This window comes from Anser cygnoides, chromosome 13 (genome assembly GCF_040182565.1).
Source record: "Anser cygnoides isolate HZ-2024a breed goose chromosome 13, Taihu_goose_T2T_genome, whole genome shotgun sequence".
Taxonomy (NCBI): Eukaryota; Metazoa; Chordata; class Aves; order Anseriformes; family Anatidae; genus Anser; species Anser cygnoides.
In genome coordinates, this window is record NC_089885.1 from 4539065 (window position 1) to 4563561 (window position 24497).

At 39.3% G+C, this 24497-nt stretch overlaps 1 long non-coding RNA gene across 1 annotated transcript in view; it reads left to right on the forward strand.

The window, feature by feature from the left end:
• The window catches only part of LOC106038601 (uncharacterized), a 96428-nt gene that overhangs the window by 42706 nt on the left and 29225 nt on the right, over positions 1 to 24497 (forward strand). Inside the window, exons 12-14 of the long non-coding RNA XR_010834683.1 lie at positions 1655 to 1727; positions 21376 to 21453; positions 21956 to 22047. This is a non-coding gene — a long non-coding RNA (uncharacterized lncRNA). The remainder of the gene's footprint in view (positions 1 to 1654; positions 1728 to 21375; positions 21454 to 21955; positions 22048 to 24497) is intronic.

Consider the following 24497-nt stretch of genomic DNA (forward strand, 5'->3'; position numbering starts at 1 on the left):
TGAGGTCATCGTTTCAGAGCTGGTGTCCAGGTGGTGAAAAGCCAGAGGGCTGAGATTTAGAAAAAAGCAACTTCCTTTAAGCCTCACTGACTCGGTGTGTTGCTTTCATTGTGCAGGACTAAGCGGCACTGTCTCGGCTATGTTTTGGTCTGTTTGTATATGAATCTGGCTGTTAAGCAAGAAGCTTGTAAAGGAAGGATATGGATGTGCTTTTGATTGTCACAATTCATCTTTTCAAGTGTCTCGTGGGCTCCAAAACTGCATAGTGTATAATGCTAGAATTTTACCTAGTCTAAGGTAAATATTTGTGAAATGCTTAAATTAGTTCTGCCGTACAAGGAGAACCATGGAGGCTGTATTTAGACATTCGCCCTCTCTTCTCTTCCTTCCCCCTAGTTTTTAACCCCCAGGCTGAGTATCAGGTAGCATCTGTGATCTCCACACCGACCCACGAGTTCCAGACTCACTGGGAGGAAACCCAGGAGAAAACTTTCCTGTCCTGTCCTGTCTTTCTGGGTTAACTTTGTCAGATCACTGATTGCAGAAGGATCTACTAACTGCAGGAGGAGATGAGGTGAAGGGTACCCGATGGATCAGGGTGTTCCATGCAACTTTGCCGTCACTTTGTTTGTAACATGATGTTAGTGTAACTCAGACGGAAATTCTGTTTGATTTGAAATGGCCTCTCTCAGTTGTGACTGTTCCTGCAGTTCAGCGTGTGATCTAGGTGCCCGGGTGTGAACACATGCATTTAGACTGATGTGGGTAGCACAAAGGTATGGGGTGGAGGGCCTATCAGTCATTTTTCAAAGCACTCAAGCTTTGTGAACTATGCAGCGAGCTGCTTTATTCTCTTTCTTCTGCCTACGGCAGTGGAACATCAGTCAAGTATTTCCAGAGTGAAAGTCAGTTGTTTCCTGGTGGTCTAGAGGGCTGCAAGCGCTCACTAAAGGGTCAGCTCAAAGCCAGAACTGGTACAAAGGGAGAAATGAGATGAGGAGTGCAAGCCAGGGGAGAAAGCTGATCCTTTTGTGGTAGCAAGCTGCAAGCAGGTAGAACAGACAGTCTTGCAAGCTGGCATTATGTAAAGAGAGAGTTACAAGGAAAGAATTCAGGTTTGAATAATATGCATATGTAATTGCTGCCCCTAGGCTCCAGTCTTAGAAAAGAAATTGCACAGATCTTCAAGAACAGTAGCTTCCTTATTTCTCAGGGGCTGTTTCTGAGGGACAGAACTCACCTCCTTATATTATCCATCAGTTCCCTAATGGGATTCACATTTCAGCAATATCATTGCCTTCTTTCCCAAGTGAAAAGCTCATCACAGATTATGAGGCGCGAGTAGTGGCCTGTTGCTGTCTTACTGGCTGTGTGTATGACCTGGAAGCCACGAACTTGTTGCATAAAAGGTCCTGTAATGGAAATAAATTCTTCGGTGCCCCTGGCTAGGGCATGGCAGTGGGGAAGAGGTGAGAGGGTTCTGTGTCCAGCTCGGCTGTGCACTTGCTTGGTGCCAAGTCTTGAACTCTGTGTCCCTTCATTCCGTTTTGTGAGAGGAGAAAGTGAGTGCATACCTTGTAGGGGCTAATTAGTCTTTGAGCAAGAGAATCACACGATTACCCAAGTGAATTTTTCCCTCTCTCTCTGTTTGTAGGCACATAATAACACTTGGAAAGCACACAAGCGCTCATGGCCCAGCTCCGAGTGAGGCGACGTTGAAGCACAAAGTAGGCAAATCTGAAATTGTTTGGAGACTTTTCAGAGCTTCTTGTTATCTCGTTTGTGCATTTAATGATTATTGTGAGTACACGCATCAAGGGTTTTTGAGGTTTGGATGCTGGCAGCTGTTGGAGGGACAGGCCTACCTGCAGCGCAGGCACTCAGCTGCCAGATGCCTTGGTATGCCAGGGAAGGAGCTCTGCTAAATGGGGGACAAAGCTGGTGCATGAGCAGTGCAGAGGCCAGCAGCGTGTCTGCCCCCAGACACTTAATGCAAAGCAAAACGCACCGTTGGATGAAGACATCCAGAGAAGGCAGAGTGCTCCCTGCCTGGGAGGGAGTCCTTATGGCAGCAATCCTTTTCTGGAGAGGCAAGCCGTCTGTCAGAACAGCATCTTGAGCTCTCTGCTGAGCGAGGCAGGGGAAGGAGGATCTGAATCTATCAGTGGTGGGCGTTAAGTGTTGATAGCCTGGGTCATCGTGTGTGACCAGAACAGGCATTCTTATGTGGAATAGATGATATGCTCACTTAATGTGGTACAGCAGGAGTTTGAAAAGAGCTCAAGTACATTAAGGGTAGAAATATCACAGAAAACCAGGGAGACTTTGTGAGTTTAGTCACATAGGAGCTTTTGAAAATGATGTTGTCTCTGAATCTTTCAGCTAGTAAAACCGTTCAAAACAGAAAATTACTCTTCACACAGGGATGGTGGAAGCGGTGGGGTCCTGGGTGCCTGATGTGTACTTGGTGTGGGCTTCTCTCTTCTATTGTGCTTAGAGAAGCTGAGCAGCTGACAGGGTTAGCTCTGTTGTGACTGTTTGCCTGAAAGATCGTGAAATCAGCATAGGGTTCTCATACATGTGTCATTAAGCCCAGTTCTAGCTAGAAAGAGAGACTAAATAATAAGGTTTGGAGTTATTTATCTGTCATTTGCTTTTATCACAACAAAATATGTAAGTATGAAACTGAGGGCTGCTTATCTCCTGTCCAAGGCACTGCTTTCTTCTGATTAATATGGCTAAAACAGTGAAGCATCAGGATGCAGCGTGATGAAGAAATGAAACCACAATAACTGTGCAAAATTTTTGATGAATTAAAAAAAAAAAAAAACGTATGTAAAAAATATAAAGAGAAATCAATCCTTTCTTTCTGTCTTTCTCTTTCTGTCTTTCTTGGAATCCACCCTGAACCAGATGTTGGGAGTCTGTAGTTTAGTGTTTTTGGATCACTGCCCAGACTTTTACCTATCTTTTCAGCTATTTACACGGAGTTTATTTCTCCAGCTGTGCTTTCACTGATACTGTACAGTCACAGACCTGCTAAGTTGGGAGTCACTAATAGCGGGAGTTACTGTATTTTCATTGAGATGAACAGTGATGCAAAACGTTAAATAGAAATCATTTTGTCTTTGCTCAAAGAGCAAGAGGATCAGGCTTAATGAAGGGTGTGAAGAAATCTGCTGTGGACAATGGTAACACAGAAGAAGGGAAGGGAGTGGCATAGGAATTTTCTTTCCAAGACCATCACAGAGAAGGAGCAGACAGCTGCTTCTGTGTATGGGAAAAGGTGCAGGGGAATGTTTTTTGTCTAAAACAGACTAAATTTCCTTTGTGTTGCTTGGCTTTAAGTCTGTCTTAGTTTTGATGGGTTCTGCCCTTACTACCTTTAATTTCCATTATATTTTCTTTCTATTTGTTTATTCATTATTATGACTTTTGCAGTTGGAATTTTAATCCATAAAGATTCAGTATGGAAGAAATAGAATATTGTTGGCATAACTGTATGTATTCTTTGTGCTGCGAGCATAGAGAAGTTCTGTCATTTATCTCCTCTTTAAAGCACATATTGATAGCAAAATTACAAGTCTACACTTCAGTCCTCTGAAAAGCCATTAAATCTAGTCCATAGGCTTGCTCATACAGTTGCACTAAAAAATTTTGTGTTGGCATAACATTTTGCACACTTCTAAATTACAGCTTTCCAATTTGTAGTGGTCTCAGTTGTAAGGTTCAGACTGTAAGGAAGAGAAAATTCTCATCAGAAAGCTGGTAATCGCTCTCCTGAGTGAAGGGGCATAATTTTTAAAGGTGTCATGTGGCAGCCTGCCTAAGAGACTGATGCTTCAAGTTTGGTCCTGACTCTGAATTTAAGCCAGTACCCTAGAGGTTAAATATTCCATAGCCTGTTACCAATCCCTTGAGCTATCTAGTGTCTCCAGGTGCTAGTCTTTTACACAGATTCTTAGCAAAAGCAATTTCATTGGCACTAAGAATCGGCTAGTTCAGTTCAAGTGGGATTTTTTAATGAAGTCTCTCATACCAGTTGGGCCAAGAATCATCTGTTGGAAGGTGAGGCAAGTGAAGAAAGGCAAGGGGAAATGGAAGGCAGTTTTACAATGCTGTGTCTAGGAAGAGGTGGCAGAGAGGTGTGCCTCAGAATGCATGTGTGAGTCAGTGTGTCTGAGCTAAGAACAACCATTTTGTTACTAAGCTTGCTGAGTGACATGAGGTACTTGTTATTTCATAAACAGCATTAGCTATAAGCCTAACCATTTGAAACAATTCCTCCTGAACGTAATTTTTCAGTACAGCTGGCAGTGGTGGCTCTGTTCTCTTAGTGGAATGTACAGAATTGCCATTTTTGTCCCCAGCGAGGGGAGACAATAAAAATATGCAAAATTGAAGGCAAGTTAAGGATATCAAATATGACAGACTTTACAAAAATATAACTTTTCACTTCAGCATCTAGAGCCAGAAGGAGGTGAGCAAGAGATCGAGAACATATATGTTGTAACCCAGATTCATTTGTATTCCTAAGTCACTTGTGTTTTATCTTTAGAACTAAATTTTGATCCCAGAATTCCTTTTCTTCCATGCCATTGTCTACCAAAGACATTCTCTACAAGCACATCATGAACATTATGTTAGTGCTTTTTTAACATGTGAATTTTGATTCCTTTTATGATCCTTATCCTAACAATTTATAAACTTTGCCAAGCTATCATATTTGAACATTAACACATTACCTGTTCCTTTTCTTAATTGTTGATTCCAACTACATTATAGGGAATTTGGAAATTTTTAAAGACCGAAAAATTGCACAGTTTATGTAAGAGATACATACTTTTATGGCCTGAGTATTCAAGTTTACACATCTTAAGTACAGAAAGATAGGTTTGTGCTAATGTGTTTGGCCACATCAGCCAAAGTGACTGTTCAGAGAACACTCTTTATACATGTAACTTAGGCAATTTGTTAATGCTCTGGTGCATTTTGAGCTTTTGAAGCCCTTGGCTCTTGAAGCCAACCCTTGGGCTTACCAGTTGGGTAGCTGCTATGTTGCTAACATGGCTCCTGTTAAAATGCAAAGGCTCTGGTTCTCCACTTACATTTTGATTGTGATTCAATCCTTATTTCTACAACTCGTATTTCACTGTTTTCTTCTCTCCAGTTTTTTTCCCATCCCAGCAGCCATCTGGTACTTTTTTCTGTCAGCCAAGTTTCTGTTCTTTACCTGGAGCCTTTCAAACAGAGACTCTAGAAGAGAGTGGATTAACAGTTGTCACTGGAAAATGAGTTTATTTCCAGCTGGAAAAGCTGTGAAATATATTCACACTATTCATTGATACGTTATACATTTCTTCTTGGACACTCTTATTTCTATTTGAAGGCAAATACCTGGGAATAGTTTTCCTCAGAGTTAAAAATCTGTGAGAAGAGCCTCAGTATCTTTAAAGTGAGTCGTCTGATTTTACTTGGTTGTATTATGCATGGGGTCTTAACATGACAAACATGTTCTTTTGCAGACAGGTATTTGTTATTAGCCAAAGGTGAGAGTCTCGTGAAAGGAAGACTTTACTGTGGGTCAGATTTAGTCCAACTGAAAGAGATTTGTGGGTATCCTGCTATGCTTACCTTTCTTTCTCTCTTTTCTGATATAGAAAAGAAAGCTCAAAGCTCATAAGGTTGTCTTTGCCCTGCATTATCTTTGTCCCTTCTATAATAAAAGTAGAAGCATGTAAATCATTTGAGAAGCAACCTATTCTCTTTTCTGTCCATGGTTTATTGTAAGTGTCCAAAGAATTTAATTTGCTTGTGTACTTTTAATTATTTCAAGAGCTGAAACGTCTAGGCTAGTAGTAAAAGTGTCACGAAATTACTGTAAGGTTGCATGAGTTTTGGCTGTAAATCTTACTCACCTTGACTAGATCTCATACTCTAATTCACTGGGGTATAAAATACCATTTACACTAGTTCTTAGTTCACTTAATCATAATTAAATGACTTCAGAGGGCAATAATTCCTAGAGACTCTTTCTTTGATGTGACACAACTAACAAACTGTGTTTGTAATGTGAAGGTGTTCTACTTCACTTTTACATTTGCCCTAGCCTTATGCAGCATATAATGTTCTCTTTAGGTATAGGCATATGCTCTTGTTACATGCACCATATGGGTCACAGATGTGGCTGACATGGCTACATGACATCTTTTTTAATTTCATTGCACTAAACCAAGGCTGTGCTTAGACCTTTTCATGATGCTTAGAAAGGGATTTCAGCTCAAGATCCTCATGGTTTTGTTTTTTTTTTTCCACCTGAATGATGACCCAGGGGGACTTCTTTTTCTGCTATCAGGTTATATTGTGTTAATAAAAACCCTTATGAAAGTAATATTTTGCGGCTGCTGAATTCATTGTCACTGTACTAGTAGTTCCTTTTTTTTTTTTTTTTATTTCTGTGTATACCTAATATTTTGCTTGGCCTTGCTTTTCCTCTTCTGATACCAGCCAAGGGGTATTTTTTGGAAGGATAAGTGCCATCTGTAGATTCTCCATGAACTTAGAGTTTGAAATCCAGTTTTAAGGTTTGCAGCTACATTTTGATTGAAATGTAACTTAAGAAATACTTTTACTTGAAAAAACGTATTTGGAAATAGGGGTTTGTTGATATTCTGTTTTGTCGTAGTATATGATGAACTGACTAGATTAACCGTTCTAAACTGCTAACACTTATGTACTAGCATGCACCAGCTCACTTTGGCCACGAGTTCTAAACAGAATGATGATAAATTGCTCTCGTGTAGCATTTTCTATCCAAGCACAGTAGCCTGTGAATACTGTTACCATGATAACCACTGTGGACCAAACTCAGGACTTTCATGTAAGGAGCACAGGCCTCTAGCTGTGAATGGGACATTTGGGCATCATCTCAATCAAAATATCTGTCTGTCTAGCTAGCTAGCTAACTTAAAGCTCAGTGAACTGCCAGTTTTGTTGTGTCAGGTTGGAGGAACAGAAGTTATCTGAACAATAGTACTCATTGGGAAGTGAGTAAATATAATTTCCAGGGCAATGCATATATAACGTGTTGAAGGCTCTCATAACTCATTAATGGCTTTGTTTGTGTTGCCTGCAGTGGAAGCTGGATCAATTCCAAGAGGAAACGTAGAGTTTATCATTTCCAAGTTGAACAGGAGGCCAGTTGTGTTCTTCCAGTAGCAGTAAATATACCCATGGAAGCTAAGTGCCCAAGTTAGGTTAGTTGTAAAGATGGGGAGTAACTTGTTTGTGTCTAATAATCAGCAGTGGAAAATGAAGAGCCACAAAATGGCATATTTGTGTTAAGCAATTGGTCCAGTGCTATCCCTCTTCACTGAATGAAACCCATGCTTGGCAAGACTGATTGAAAACTATATGCTCCGATCACCTAGGCTGTTTCTCTCTATTTATTGTGAGTACATTGTGTGGCCTACTATAATGTTATGGGAACTGAGCTAGCACAAAGCCACAAAAGATGGGCGCAGGAGGAGCCATGGTAGAGATGCATGTATCAGACTTTAAAATTGTCATTACTGCACTTTGAAGTTCTTCTGTTGACCTGTGAACATCCTAATGCCTTGCAAGTTTGCACTTCTTGGGGTAGGAAGAATTTCAGTGAAGCCAGGAGTTATTCACTGAAGTATTTTATACATGGCAAAAAATTGTTTATTTCTTCTTTTCCAAAATGTGAAAGAACCCATGAGATGTGCAAGTATGGCATTTCTTGTTCACTAAGTGACCACTTCTGAAACCAAAGTTTGTGTTTCAAGTTTGATCTGTTATTTGAATATATGTTCATTTAAACTTGAAAAACAGAAGTAGAATGCAATTCAAAGGAACTCATTTGTTCAAAATATTAGAAAGGACATTTGGACAGTTTCAAAAGGTTTTGGCTTTGTTTTAATGGGAAATTTACCCAAATTAATTTGTTCCCAGGGTTTCTGTTTTTCTAACCCCTCCCCACCAAAATTAGCTCTTCTTGATAAACCTTCTTCTGAATCTCACTGATACTGATGGAAATTAGATGAATTATATTGATGTGGAAAGAGGCAACTCACAAATAAGTTTGAACTACCATTTACCAGTGCTGGCAGACAGAACTGGCGTAATGGTATGGACCATACTGCCCTCTTTTTGTTGCAATCCAGAGAGACTGGGCATTGTGACTAGGACCATCTCTGACCTAAACCTCTTGATCATAGTTTCTCCATCAATGCATATAACATGTTCATCTTCAATGTCCTCCTTAATTCTTTACAGCTCAAGGAATTGCTTTAGATTACTGCATTGCACCTTTCATCAAGCTTCTTTTGTAAAAGATTATGCAAAAGTGAGTATTCTGCAGAATAATCTTTATTAAAGGTCATGGCCTTTCTTCCTCCTTCTGAAACCTTAGAAGAGCCATAAGCTTTGTATCCCCTCCAGACATTAAGGGGTCCATTTCAAAGCAGTGAATGTGGGAGGCGTACACACAAATCTTTCTAACAAATAACGGGATTTACTTCTTGACTTGACCTTTTTGAGCATGGCTTTGAAAACTTACCCGAGAACATCTATCTGAAAAGTCTTCAGTCACCACTCTCTAGGATAGAGAATTTATGGGCACTCATGGTTTGGGCTTTGCTTAACCTTATCTGTATGGCTAAAAGGAAAGCAGAAGGTAATTAATTGTCTCATGGCTATTTAGCTTCCTTGGGGCAACTGTTGTCTAAGTTGACCATAGCAGGGCACTGTTATTACTGGAGCCCACTTAAATCTATATAAGAAGGGGTGCACCTAGCCTTGCAGCTACGCGAGGGCCTCCTCTCATTTCCCAGCCATGTTGCTAGCCTGTAACAGCTTGATACGCCATGCTGATAAACTGGCATTTCATCGTGCCTGCTGCTTCTGCATCAGCTTTTTGCAGCAATCTGGAATATATTTGTTGGAAAGATTATTTCACTGCACCACTCTAAGGTTCAGACAACTGAATTCCAGCTTTAAGCCGTAGGTGTTCTGAGTTGGAGGAGTTTTCTAACACGAAGAAGGAAGGGTCAGTTGAGGAGACTGATGGCTGCCGTAGAGCTCTGAGGGAGGGAGTGTATTTGTTACAGAGAGGGGTACGTGAGAGGTATAGTCAGGTCTGGGATGACGGTGGTAGGAGGTCACCAAGATGGAACAGACATTGAAGTATGTGCCACAAAGATTAGTGTCAAGCATTGAAAGGGAAGACTGAAAAAATCATCCCAATGTCCATTCCTGGCTTTTCTTGTGTGAGGAGTCATTGATGTGAAGAACTGCCACAACAGAAACATGTGAAATTCCGCTTGCATATTTACTTGCTAGACCTGCCTAAAACTCCAAAGGGTTGATACTAACCTTTCCCTCTGGGCAGTCCATGAAGTCCATGGCAGGTTTCTTAGTGTTCTGCGATGTTGTCGGTCAAACCCAGGCATGTGGCAGGTCTTGTACAGAGAAATTTTGTAAGCTTGGCATAACCAAGGCAGAGATAAAACTTGTGCTGGAGGTGGGAGATGTTTCTGGTATTCAGGATAGGTGCTGTAGAAAGGCAGCTGGGACCTAGCGTGACGATTTCCTAAAGTGCTAGCAGACTGACTGTGCCCCCAGAGGTTCTGAACAGGACAGAGTTGAGTCAGAAACAAGCCAAGGAATTAAAAATGAGTCAGATGGAGTAAGTCATAGAATTATGTGACTGGATACATTTAGAGATAATTCTAGCAAGTCAGTTTTTGACTGTGAACCAGACATCATATCTCCAATATCACAGCATAATTCCATAGTATAAATACCACGTATCAATTCAGAATAAACTAGGTGAAAAAAGTTCGATCATCTCTAAAGGAAAGAGCGTGTTTGTTTTTTACTATGTAAGAATGAAAAATCACATCCAATCCTGGATGTAGCTGTAGGTGAGGTATTTCTTTAATAGAATGTTGCTCCTGATACATGACCTCCAGCAGGTATATTCTATCTGGATGCATGATTCATTCAGATAAATTACTTATCCAATCCTGGGATCTGTAGTAGAAAAGTAAGCAATTAACCTTTTCTTGTAAGAAAAGCCAGAGGTAGGTCTTGAAGAAGTTAAAATGAAGCACGTACCTGGTGTTTAGTTTCCAGAGCAAGTTTCAACACCAGCAGATGGTGCTAAAATGATCATTAAATGGAAAAACAAAACAAACGAGCAAACAAAACCCCAACCCAAACATCTGAAATTTCCTTAAATTCATAAACTGTTACTTTCCAATAAATTGCAATACTTTAGCTAGTTGCTGTGGAAGGCTAAATCGAGGGTGATGTTAATCATCTTTTTACTTAGACTAGCATAACACAAGAATATGTGTGTAGCCCCCTTATTTTCCAGTTTGCTTTCAAGATGGATCAGTTTTCCTAGAGTCAGGTCTTTAAAGCAACTCAAGTATTTCAGGAATTTTCATTCATATTCAAACTGAGGACTAACAACATTGTTGCAGAGTTTTACTGATAATTAAAGGAAAGATTTAAGATTTTTCGATTCATTTTCACTCTGAATACATGCTTGTAACAACTGGCAATTGTTTTTCTAAGGATATTGCTGTAAGAATTTGTTAGTCTCTAAAGGGAAGCTATGTTCTTATTTAATGTAGAAAAGCCCCGATCACATGAAGAATAATTTTAAAATGTTTTGTAGATGAGTTGCATGGGTAACTTGGGAAGTTTGATACAGGAATGCATACTTTTTTAGTTCTAGTTCAGCTGGTCACATTGGCCCAAAGCTGATAACCACTGAAGGCTGCTAGTCACTCGGAAGCGTCTTGGAGGGGTTTCGTAAGTCAAGTGGAGCCACCCCAGGCAGTCTGCATCCGTAACAGCAAAGGAAAACCCTCTCGACAACCTCTGCAAAGGGAGCATGGCTGGGTGAGCAACTAAAATGGAGGAGGACTTTTCCTTGTGGCTTAAATCTAAGTAAGGTACATTTGTGTGTGCGTAGAAGCAAACAGAAAAATGGTAGTGTTGGAGGGGGGGATCCTATGGAGAGCATAAGTGATCTTAGAACTAGCCAGATTTCTTTTTTTCTAAATATGCAATGGTTTAGATAGTACCCACCTTTATTTGGTTCTCCAGAGTCTCATCCCCTGCAGGTATGACTGTGCGATTTATGTCGTTGTTTGAAATGGATTAATGATAATGATGGTGGTTTACAATCAATGAGCTGGGCACATTTCTTTAAGCAGCATACAGAAATTGTGCTGAAATTTCTGTGCATTAATGTTAAGATAGAGCTCTAAAGCATCAGACAAGCATTTAAAATGCTATATCGAATCTTAAAACATACAACCCTGGAAGATTTGGGGACTAAGGACACCGTTGCAAATTTGGCTTAGATTAAAAAGCCCCTGTCTTCATAAACTATTTTATCTCATATCTGAGGATGAAGCAACTCATCAATACTGTGATTTTAGAGAATTTGTGAAGCCAATCCTACAGAATTAGACCTAAATGTTATTCCCAGCAAGATAATTAATATAAAATTACCTCCAGCAGAATAATTTTATCCGATTTATCCAAGAGTGGTGAGCCACGTTCTGATGTCTGCTACATATACTTATGACAGCTTGCCTAAAAAGGGACTGAGAAATGCCTTCAAAGTTAATCCCAGCCAAAATAATTTAATACATCTTCCAAATATGAATGAATTGTGGGACAACTTGGGACTGCACATATATAGTTCCCTGCTGCTCTTTTTATGAATATTCCTCTGCAAGAATCATCCAGGTGACAGAGTAATGCAAGGCATAGGTATCTATAATGACTTATAGTAACTTTTTAATTATTTTTTGGCAGTGATGGTATGTAATTATTTACTGACCTATCAAATTGGTCACTGAAGTACTGTGAAATTCAGATTCTAAGCGGCACTGTCATTTCGATAATTAGAGGTTCTGTCTTACGAGAATGTGTGCTTGTTAAGTTGTAATTTGCTTAAAAAATAATTAAAGACAGAGGTTATTTAGGAAGGAAGGCTTAAGACCAAGGTTATATTCAAAGGAAATTAAAGACAGGAAGCCCCAGGGTATTACAGCCCTGCCATGCAACTCCTATTAAAGAAAATGAAGTCTTACAAGCAGCACAAATAGTGATGTCTGGCATAAGGCTGCCCAGCAATTTCTATTATAAGATCCTGTTTTCTGTTGCTTATAGCTTTGCCAAACTTAAACAATTTGGGCCAAATTTTTCCATGCTGTCTGCCTTGGGCAAATATTTTGGAAAGTTTAATTTAAAATGCTTCAGAAATTTCTCCAACTGGGAATTTTTTAAAAAAAAAAAAAAAAAAAAGACGTTTTGTCCATGTTTAGGGCTGCATGTAGCTATGTATGAATATATGTCTGTATGTATGTATAAATAAGAAACTGTCCTTTTGGTCTGTAGCAAGGACTTACAGTACTTTGGTCTGTAGTGAGGACTTGAAATTTGGCCAATTATTTTAAAATCTGGAAAACAACAATTTTAACATTCTCAGGGGAGAGTCTTTTGAATTTGCCAACTGTGTTTTGGGAAATGCCACCAGAGAGCTCCAATGTAGAAACAGCACACATGTGGTCTGCTGGGCAGAGAAACTGAGCAGGGCCTGAAGGACTCATCAAGCAATTGCAGTCCTTATTTGCACTGCAGCTGTGTAGTTCTGGACAGAAGATCAGAAGACGGGAGTGTCCAACTGTCCTGAGCTCTCTGTGCTCCTCTTTACCTGGGCTGAGGCAGTGGAGAAGAAAAGGGGTCTTCCTTCCTGTACTGCAAAGTGTAAAGGACAGTGGATGAGTGGAAGAATGGCAGGGCAATAGGATGGAGGTAAGAGGAAAGAAAAAGAATTTGGGAAGATAAGGAAATAGAAACCAGCTTTAAAAAAAAAAAAAAAAAAGAGAGAGGGAGAGAGAGAGAAAAATTGGAAAGGGGTTCTGTAGAGAAATAGGGACAGAAGTTCTTTATAACCTCTGTACCTGAAACCATCAGTCCTGAGTTTAGTTTTTTCTTTTTATTAACAAGCATCTTTGAAACCCAACAACATGACTTGTGTCTCCATCTCTTTCTAGTGTCAAAGAGTAATTCAGGTGATAAAAACCTTCCATCACTACTCCTAAGTCAAGCAGAGAATACTGTGTATCTCAGGTAGGCTGGCCACCTGGGGTGGTGGAGTTGGTGACATTCAATTTTCAGTGTAAACGTTTTAAAGAATTTAGTCAAGTAAATAAATATCCCTGTTCCCTCCACAAGCTATTAAAATAATGTTTACATTTTGAAGTCAAAGGTCTTCTGAGGGTCTATGAAGAACCTAAACATTATTTTAATATCCTGCGTGGTGCAATTGTTAGCTTAGTTCATTTTGTTTTCCATTCCAAATGTTAGTCCATTTGCCATTCACTTACATCTTTCACCATGTGCTTCTACATGTTCCTATCTTAGCTTATCATTACTGCCCTCTTCAGTGAATTTCTCTACTATTCTCTTCCCTTCACATGCCCATATTCTGCATTTCTTTTTCTTTTCTCTTTTTTGATCATCTCCCTCACATCCCAGTCCCTATGTTTGCACTTTCTTTTGCCTTCTCTTTTCCTTTCACTGCTGTGAACAGACATAGCATTCTTCCATTGCAAAAGGCTGTGTCTTTAGGTTCTTTTTTGGCCTGGTCTTGTCATCTCCAGTCTCACACAGGCTGTCTGTGGGCAGGTCTTTTTGCTTCTTCCAACATGAGATGCAGAGAACCTGCACTTTCTGTAAACACGTACACTCACATGCAAAGGCTTTTCTGAGCTCCCTTCAGTTCGTGTTTCACTAGCTCAGCGTCCTCCTCTCTGGTCATGCTTTCTACAGTCTTGCCCTTGTGGACTTCCTTCACAACTCTGCTACTGAGATCGTTTTCCTGTCTCTTCATCCAAACTATTTACATATTCTGCCATTGTGTTCGTCTCTCTTCCACTTTAACATTGTTCTGTGTTTCAGGTAGTATTGCATTGTTATTTACACCTGTCCTAACTTCTCCCAGAGCAAGATTTTGCCACCTGAGAATCTACTCCTGCAATCAGTTTGATGATTTCTTTCATGTTGTTCTTCATGTGTGGTATCTAAAAAGCCTACAAATCACAGAATCACAGAATCGTCTAGGTTGGAAGAGACCTCCAAGATCATCTAGTCCAACCTCTGTCCTAACACTAACAAGTCCTACACTAAACCATATCACTAAGGGCTACATCTAAACGTCTTTTAAAGACCTCCAGGGATGGCGACGCAGCCACTTCCCTGGGCAGCCCATTCCAAATGCCTAACAACCCTTTCAGTAAAGAAGTTCTTCCTAACATCCAACCTAAACCTCCCCTGGCGCAACTTTAGCCCATTCCCCCTCGTCCTGTCACCAGGCACGTGGGAGAACAGACCAACCCCCACCTCGCTACAGCCTCCTTTAAGGTACCTATAGAGAGCGATGAGGTCTCCCCTGAGCCTCCTCTTCTCCAGGCTAAACAACCCCAGCTCCCTCAGCCGCTCCTTGTAAGACTTGTTCTCCAGACCCCTCGCCAGCTTCATTGCCCTTCTCTGGACTCGCTCGAGCACGTCCATGTCCTTCCTGTAGCGAGGGGCCCAAAACTGAACACAGTACTCGAGGTGCGGCCTCACCAGAGCCGAGTACAGGGGCACAATCACTTCCCTAGCCCTGCTGGCCACACTGCTTCTTATACAGGCCAGGATGCTGTTGGCCTTCTTGGCCACCTGAGCACATTGCTGCCTCATATTCAGCCGGCTATCAACCAGTACTCCCAGGTCCTTCTCTGCCATGCAGAGAAGGAAAAATCTAAATCACCACCAAATCTAAAAGTTTATTTTTTAAAACTTTTATTTTATTTTTTTTTAAACTAGCTTGTATCACTGTTTACTGAGCAATGCTGGCTGGTGGTGGTATGCCAGACTACAGGAGCCATCTGTACTCAGATTACTGCCACCTCATTTTTCCATTCATACCACCCCAACTAACTCTTTTTTTTTTTTTTATCCCTCTGTTTCCAGAAATTAACCCAGATTATAATGTATGACCTGCCTTTTACAGCTCATGCACAGTACCTCGCAAGATAGGTCTTTCTCCAGTCCTTAACTGGCTTCAGGCAATAGTGTGATATAAATAATGTTAACAATAATTGATGCAACTGTGAAAAAAGGAAATAATTTAGAAATTTTCGTTCTGAAAGAAGAGTCTTTAAGGAGTCTGTTTCATTATAGTGGGACTATCAAAGCAGTAGCGCACACTCATCTTTATGTAATTAGGAGAAAATACCCTACATTATTACTGAGCGTTGGAAATATTTTTAGAGATTTTTTCTTTAATGTTACATTGTGTGTGTTGTCTTTGCAACAATACTTTTTGCTATGGTAACAACTTTTTTATTGGAATCCAGAGCATAAATGTGTAATGCTGCATCAACCCTATTACTCCTGAGAGAATTTAGGAAGACTTTTTTTGGCCAAACTTTCAAGGAGGAAACAAAGTGTAAAAATCTGCATTAACTGAAAAAAGGTTCACTCTTAAGCAATATTCCCCACTATTATATGCCATTGTCCTTTTGTTACAGCCTTAGGTTTGAAGACATTAAACTTTTTTTTTTTTTTTTTTTGGAAATGACAGGATGGGAATGATATTTTGCTCACATAACTTTACTCTCATCATTCTTCACATCAGAAAGTAAATGGTTTCTTTCTTGAGTCAAAAGAGCAAAAGCTGGATCTTCCTGTACTCCTTTCCATTCTTCTAGCTGAGGTTCAACATCAGTTATGGCTTTGTGCAGAGTCACAATGTGGGATCAAAACTGTAATTTAGCATTTCAGTCAGCTAATATGAATATGTAATTATAATTAGGAGTTCTGGGGTCCATCAGCACATGTAAGAGCCTGGAATTTAAGTTGTATTTGGACATATTATAAGTCTAAGCTCTCTGGTGGGTAATAAACCTGCAAGCCAAAAAAAGCCAGAGGTGAGAACTTTGTCTGGAGGTGCTGTAGGACTTCCCTGGAGGTCCTTCAAAGAGTGAATCATCAATGTTGAAATGCTCACAGATGAATTCCAAGTGCAGGCTCAACTGCAGAAAGAGAAAGAAGGAAGCTCCACGCAATTTGGGCCATCTGCTCAGGCTGTGTGGTACTTAATAGACTTTTTCTAATATCAGGGTAATCAGTAATGAGTGCAGCAGTGTCTAAGTGATCCTAATTCTGCTGGATGCTAAGAACTTCTAAAGATGTTCCAAGAATCGTCTTTTTCATCTGAAGTCAACGGGATAACCTGTTTGGGGATCAAGAAAAGACAAAGGGTCTAGGGTTGTCAATCTGGCACTAGTCTAACAAACTGTTCTTTCCAGAGGCAGAATCTTGCAATTCCTAAGTGGATGCAGTTTCAGTGTGTATGATCTCTGAAAATTTGCAACAGAAATGGAGTAGTAGATATTGTTACAATTAAAGCTTTTTTTTTTTTTCTCTCCTTTTCTTTTTGTGGCTTCCTAACTGTTGTGCCCTTAAAATACAGGTAAGGATTTTCTTTAAAGTGGAAGGTTTTATAAACCACATTCTATGTATTCTTTACTCCTCTCTCTGAACTAGTACTCACTATATCTTTTGTATCAGTTACGCCTTTCAGATATAATTGGTTTTCATTACCTATTAATACAAATAGTACAGAAAGAGGCTAAACCTTTTGTTTCTCTTGGGCAAAACTCCACAGATGTCAGTGGGTTCAGATCTCATTCACAAAAACACAGCTATGATAAATTATTTTTTTAAACTACGCCTTGACTTTTAGCTGGTTGTTAGAGGTGTATGAACAGGTGTTTGCTGCTCTAAAAGTACATGGAACTAGGTTCTGTTGTCTGCTCTGCCCCAAGTAAAAATGTGAGAAAGCTTTTTTTGTGTCAGATGGAGATTCAAAAGTTAGAAAATCTGTAAAGACCTTAGCAGTCCTTCAGGATGAAAGTGTCACGTAAGTGTAATATATAGTTTTAATATAAAGGGTGAGGAAAAAGTAATTTCATTGTGATTAAAAAATACCTCTTGGCTCTTTCGAATCACAAAATTTTCCAAACTCGGGATTTGAAAGAGTAACGGCACAAGATCATCTGAGTCAAACAGTGTTATTTTAAACTTATTTTCAACTTGCTTCTCGGTAGTTTTCCTTTTTTTTTTTTTTTAAAGTCAGTTAGTTGGACAGCTGTATTCTGGACTGAATCTAAAACTCTGCGAGAGGCTATAATTGAACATAAGTCCTGTATATTCCTCTGCTCTTTGGAATCTTTCTAATGGTAAAAATATAGAAAATTGAAGACTGATATAGAATTGATTTCTACTTATTTCCATATGTAAGGATGTGGACTTTTTTGATTTTTAATTTTATTGATTATTAATTTTGCAAAATCATTGCAAAACCAGCAGCCAAAATTTCCAAGACTTAAATAAAAATTTCCACACTGAACATGTTGCCTCTCTCAACAGCTGGAAGTTTCACCTGGGACCTCCTAATCATTTTTATTTCTACGTGGGCTAGAAATCGACATTATGGACCTGCTCATGTTTTTTTTCAGTCTGCCATAAGCACTTTCTAGTCATAGGTGTCAATCTTGCCTTCTGAGATTCCTTGTCAGGTCTTTTTCCTATATCAGCAGGGCCCAGCTCAGGCAACTTTCCTTGAGGCACAGCTTTTTTTATTTGTAAAAAATGCAGAATATTAGATCAATATTTTCATAATTGTGTTCAAATCCCATGCATATTCCTGTGCAACATCCTAAAAATGGAGAAACTGACAGACAGGAAGGAATATCCTGGCTCATCATTCACTATGGATGCTGTAGTTGTTCTGTTTCCATCTTGTAGGTCTAGCAGGTTCAAAGTCAAACCTTAGCAGGCTACAATTTTTACAAATTTTACAGTAAAAATTTACTAAAATTACAAAGTCAATTAGAGACTCAGTGATCTTTCCCAAGCAACATTATTACATTATTGCTTATTGCCAATGCTTGGTGAACCTTACATAAACATTTATAAGATCACATAAACAAACTTGAAGTGTTATCTAGTACTATCAGTGCCTCCGTACCTTCATATACCTCCTTCATGTACCTTCATATACTATATGAAGGGCTAGTAGGGTCCCACTTAGCCTAATAAGTTGAGTTTTTGTGAAGCTAAAATAAGAAAAGCGTGTTGAAGAGCTTTTCCTCAGAAAGGAGATTAATGTTAAAAAGCAGGATCTGATCCATGCCATGAATATATCTGAGGCTTGAAAACAGATGCTAAGGCTACGCAGTGTCACCAAAGATGGCAATTTATAATTAGGCCTGACAGCCTTCTTGAAGTTAGTAGGTTATATGGTGAGCAAAAGCAGCCCATTATAAGTAGAAAATATCTCTTTGAAAGCCGTAATCCATTTAGATAGTGGATCAGCTCAGAACCATATGCAGGCCTTCCATCTAATTTTGTCTGCAGTGATGTTCTGAACACGGTCTTACTTCAGCCTGGGAGAAAAAGGAAACTTGTCATGTGGATGGAGTGAGGATACTGGCCACTGGAGATGAGCTATGGAATTATGCAAAGATTTCAGAACAACTCTGTCTTCCCACTTTCATGACTTCCTATGAGACTCACAGGGGTTTAAATTGAGTACTTTGATGGGATATTTCTTCTCACAGAAGTAAGCAACTAGAACTTCCCTTCTGACAAAGACTTCAGTTGCCACAACAACTCCTACAACTTAGCCATTCAAGGAAGGGTCTGTCTTCTGTTAAATATCAGCATTCAACCTTCAGAAGGATCAGAAATCACTCTCCTCTTTAGAGATATGCTGGTTGGCCGTACAGCAAGTTTTGGGTGAATGTGTAGCTGATTTTCTCACCATAGCTGTGGTGGCTGGTAAGTATCTTCCTTGGGTTTGAGTGGCAGAAGAGGAAGGAAGAGCTATTGATCAGATACATCTTGCATTATTTTATGAAGAAGCTTTAATATGTAAGCTGACCTCAGGCAGCACTACTGAAAATGCCATTCTTCCAGCCACACTGTAGTGTTAAAACAGGTGGGATGGAATTGGAACTTCATTTGCTATGAATGCCAACCAGGGCTCAGAGGACAAGTGACCCTTCGCAGATTCAGAGATAGTCTTTCTGCTGGAGCCCCTTTGATCTAGCGGTCATGGTGAGCGACAGCTTCCCCAAACGGGACTTATCTACCTGTGAGGACTATTAAAGGAATAATCTTTCATATCCAATTGAAGAAAGGAATTTCACAAATGCGAAAAAGTATGTGTAAATGAGTGTGTGCTAATGGGAACTGTCATCAAGGGAATCTGGTGCAAGCAATTCCCGAACGGATGCAAGGTATTGTGGATAACCATGGCTGTCATCCTCTGGAAGTAAAACAAAGCACCCAGAATGGAAAATGTATCTTTAACAGAATAGCAAGAAAAATCCTCAGCATCATATACGACCAAATTAATACGTTTCTTTCTTCTGAGATACATGGGTAATCTGTAGGGTAGAAAACTTTGCATCTCTTTGAAATGATCTCCAGATGCCATAATAAAATGTGCCAAAACATAGAATGGTACAACTTTAAACTGGTGCTGGATGATAGCAATACCACTTACTTCCTATTTAAAGAAAAAAAAGAGAGAAATCTAGTAGTCCATTGAGATTTATGCTGTTTTTTTCACCTCTGATAGGCTCAGTTTCCTTTCACTAATCTATTTAAATTAAAAGCCACATCAGATATTTGTGTGAATACTTCAGACACCTCCAGTAGTTATTTAAAGTACAGTAGAGCATAAGAGAACCATGGGCAGATGATATACAACGAAGGGACGAGGTGGGACAAAGACCTTTGGAAAGGTTCTGAAGGATGCGAGTTCAGTAGTTTATTTCTTTTGTTCTTATTCATCTGAGTAATAAAAAGAGTCGCCCTTTTAAATGAGGTCCTTTTAAATTAGGTTAGAAATTTCAGTGGATGCTGTGGGTCTACTTGCAGTGTGTTGGAGGACCACCCATGACTGAAATAGCATGCAGGTACTGAAGGTCAGGAGAGGAATGTGTTTGTAGAAGGCTGAGTGCTCAGAACTGTACAGTGTTACTTGCCCAGCCTATCAAGGGGAGCTGTGAGATTAGTTAAAATCTGTGCAGGTCTTTGAGGATGCACTTCAGCCTGAGAATGGCTCGTGAGCACAGCTATCTGCCAGAAGGATGCATGACACAGACAACTCCGTCGTGGGCCACTGATGTCAGCAGAGCTGTGGGGCTGACTTTGATGGATGCTGCGTGAAGCCTTAGGTCAAACTCCGCTTAGTGTAAGTGGCTCACGTGCTTCCCTTCACAATGAATAGGCCCAGCCTGCAGTAACAACAAGTTTTTAAGGCAAAACATCACTTTTCAAAACAGTGGGTAGACCTAGGGATTGAGACAGTGTGCTGCTTTAAGTTGGAAGACTGGGGTGGGGATGTCTCTAACAAGGAAAAGATTCTGCTCGTGACTACAGAAATATGAATCTTGCAGGTTTGGCTCCTAGGTGCAGTAGCTCTGACTATTTATGACATTAACAAAGCAGAAATACTTTTTAATTTTAAAGACTCTTCTGTGTGAGCATAAATTGCCCATTTTTTACAGTTGTGATATTTATATGTTGCAGTTACTTGAGAAAATGAGACCAATTACCCATATTGGGCAACTCCAATTCATAAATTTCCTTGCTTCTCTATTTTTTGTGTCTTGATTTTATTTAATTATAAGATTTTTATTTATTTATTTTTTATTGTGCTGTAATTACCTAGTTCTATACATTATATTCAGGGATGTTGAGAGATGTAATTATAAAATCCAGATTGCTGTGTGCTGACATTTATGGCTTTCTCTCTCAGCCCTAGCATGAATAGATGCTAAATTTTCTCAAGCTAAAATGTAGCTGGAAGGTTTCTGGGAAAAAGTAATTTGCATTTTTGGATAACAAACAGAAAAAAGGGCAGATACAGTTTTCCAACACCTGCTCCATTTTTTTTAACTTCTTTCATTGAGTCTCTGCATGGTTTAGAATTGATTTTGTGCCTTTCACTGAAAAGCCTAAAATTGGCTTCTGTCAGAACTAAAATATTAGAATAATTGGATTCTGTCCTTTCTCATTATATCACTTTCTGTTTCCTTCAAAGTAACATTCTTAGGAAAGATGTTTCTAACATTTCCTGAAAAATGTCTTTCAGCATAAGCTTTTTCCATCTGCTTTTAGAAAATCAGAGTATTTTATAATTATACAATCAGCTCACTCAGGTTACTCATTTTCTATTAAACCATTTTGTACTGCTAGGGGTGTCATCTAAGAAAGATGGAGGAAAACTAGAAATTAAAGGTCACCTTTCTGCCTCAGAGTTACTGCTTGAAAAAGGTAACTAGACTTTGTTTTTTGAAAGTAATGACAACTTTCCTTCATTTTTATTAACTTATGATAGAATTACATCATTCATCTTAAATATTGGGTAATAGAAGCCTTTGATAACTGTTTTATAACTCTGGTTTATGGAATGAAGTCTCCAGTGGTTTCCCAGAACTATTATTCCAGCTGATATACTTGAAATAAATTTGGAGCATTATGTGAGAGGTTTGCTCGAGTAAGGGTTCGGTTAAAATAAAATGAAAATTAACTAATATTTTAATTGCTTATCTTTTAAGATATTTCAGGCTGAGATAGATTTTAGGGGCATTAACTCAATCTAAAAGTGGAAAAAGTATTTAACTTATATAATGTTTTGAGATGAAAGCAGTAAGAAGTGAATAAACCCAAAGCAAAAAAAAAAAATCTGAACTGAGAAAAAATAAAGTAGCTCATATGAGACTTGTCAGAAATAATTTTCACGTTACTGTGGTCTGCTCTCTTTATATTCTTCCAGGTATCTGCTTAGCTTCGTGATAAACACATTAAAATTGTGAGCATGGTAGGACAGTGAAAGGACAAGCTCTGCTCTCAGCAGGGATATGCTGGGTAAGTTTTTAGTACGGGGAATTTATTCCCCAGGCAAATCACGGCCCCGGGTGCGACAGGCAGCGTGCAGGAGTCTCTGTGCAGTCCAGCAGGGTGCACTGCACTAACATTGCTAAAATCCCAGTAGTGAAACTCTTCAGTAACTTTGTTTTTTTCCCAAGGGGCTTTGACTAAGAGTGCAGCTGCATGATGAACGTGCTTACAGTAGGGCACTGGCAGGTTAAGAAAACACTGACTTATGTCTGAAAATGGTTCTAGGGTCAACTGCTACCAAGACATGAAAAACTTGATCTGGAGAAGAAGTGGCTATGTCTGAAGGAAAATCCTGCAGTACGATGCCAGGGATTCTGTGAATTATTAGGTTTGCAGTATGTAAACAATATATTTTAACTTAGATTATGTGTGTATGGCTCACTCCTGCAAGAAGCCATGACTCCCACTGGCTTCAGTAAATGCTACAAGTGCACAGAGCTGCTGTGGTTATGGTTCCTAAGTGCAGTGTTAAAAGAATAGTGAAGTTCTGGATTAACCCTTCCAAAACCAGAATTTCTGCAAAAATAGTCCTGGATCTCCTTGGGTTTTTACGTACAGGCATTTATTTAGGTGTAATCATTCCCTATATCACTTCAGAAGAGTTTTCATGTACAGAGAAGCCTTTACTTGTGTGCCATGCATGCATGTGCAAGGTTCAGTCCTGTGTTGCATTTGATTGCGTGTATATATGCAGATGCTGTGCTTGTCCAAGATGTTGTATCAATGAAGAACAAATTTGTATATTGCATGCAGAAAATGTGTGTAATGGAACCAAATCACACACATTCAATAATTAGATAGGATTAGATCCCTGTGCTCTAATGTCGGGAACATACATTAAAGAAAATGGGTTTTGGGTTTAAGACAAGACAAGTAACCTTTTCATGGAGTCTATGAAATCAGCTGGTAGTGACTGACAATTGTCTTGGCATGAAAGATGAGTTCAAGGGAAATGGGCATGCCCCGACTTTCACATCCTAGCCTGGAAAGAGATGAATAGACTGGTCCACCTGGTGACATCTGGCATGTGTGGTAACCTTAGATTTTAGCAAATCCATTTTGTTTTCTACACCTTCTTTTATTGTTGAACATTTTGAGGAACTATGTTGTTGATTTGTTATGAAGAGGAACGCGGTGGTTGACAACAAATTGACAAAAGAGATGATAAGGGGAAAAGATGGTGGGAAAAAAAGAGAGGGTAACACAAGGCTGCCTTACAATACTCTATTCTTACACATTTTGCTCACTATAATGCCACTCTAGTACTGAAGTCACAAAGCAGGCTTTTTGCTTCACTATGCAAGCTCTACTGACACAGGCTAGGGATTGAAGCCATTTCTTGACTCCACTAAAAATGCAGGGGCATAAATACTCACTTGTTTCTAGGCAGACACAGAGACAAAACTTCACAACTAAAGTGTTTCATGCATTTCTGAGGATAACTGTTGATTCCTTCTCTTTTGTAGCGTTCGCTGAGCAGCTGAGCTTACTCTCTCTCATTTGGCCATTGGATCACTGTCTAAAGTCTCTTCCTTTCTCAGGAAGTTTGAAGCTACTCTAGCTACATTCTTTACATTCTGCGCCAAAGCAGAATCTTTTTGGAAATAATTAATTTTTGGCTGATTATCACTGCTGTTACTTTTCTTCTAATTTTTTGCTTAAAATTCAGTTAATCAAGAACCCTGATATTATCATTGTAAACTTGTCTAAACGACTTTTACAAAATGTTGATTTGTCTGCATTACGCACAACCTATAGAAAGGCTCTTTTTAGGAAAGTCTGCTCAGGAACATACTTATTTCCATAAGCGTAAATAAGCATACTTATTTGTGTAGTTTACTTATGTTTTTCTCAAATATCTAGGGTTGCAGTCAATAAAATATACACAAGAATATAACTGAAGATGGAGAAGGACAATTCTGTGGCTATATTTCAAAGCAGATAATATTATTTTTAATATTTGATGTCCTGACCTGACCACTGCTGCTTGCTATCTTTCCTCCTGATCTGTATTTGTAAAGGCAGCAGAGAAATTGATAATCCTGAGGGCAAACTGTGTCTAAAATTTGCTGATCGTGGTGAGATATTTCATTGCTTCACTAGTACTGGTGGATGATCCATATGTCTGAAACAATGGGAGAGTGAAAGGAAAAAGAAACATTTAAAAGCTTTTCTAGGCTATAGTTTTGGTACTCTTAGAGTAAATTGGATAGATTAGAGATTATTCTGTGTTTGCTTTATATGGATGCTGAGTGAGATTTGAATCTCATATTCAATTTTGGTAGAAAACATCTCCAGATTTCAAGATCTTAGATTCTGGTGGCCTGCTGTCTTACCTAACAGGCAATACATGGAGGAGGAAGCTGTAGTTCATGGGACCGTAACAGGTTGTTTAACAGGGCTGGTTCCAGCCACTG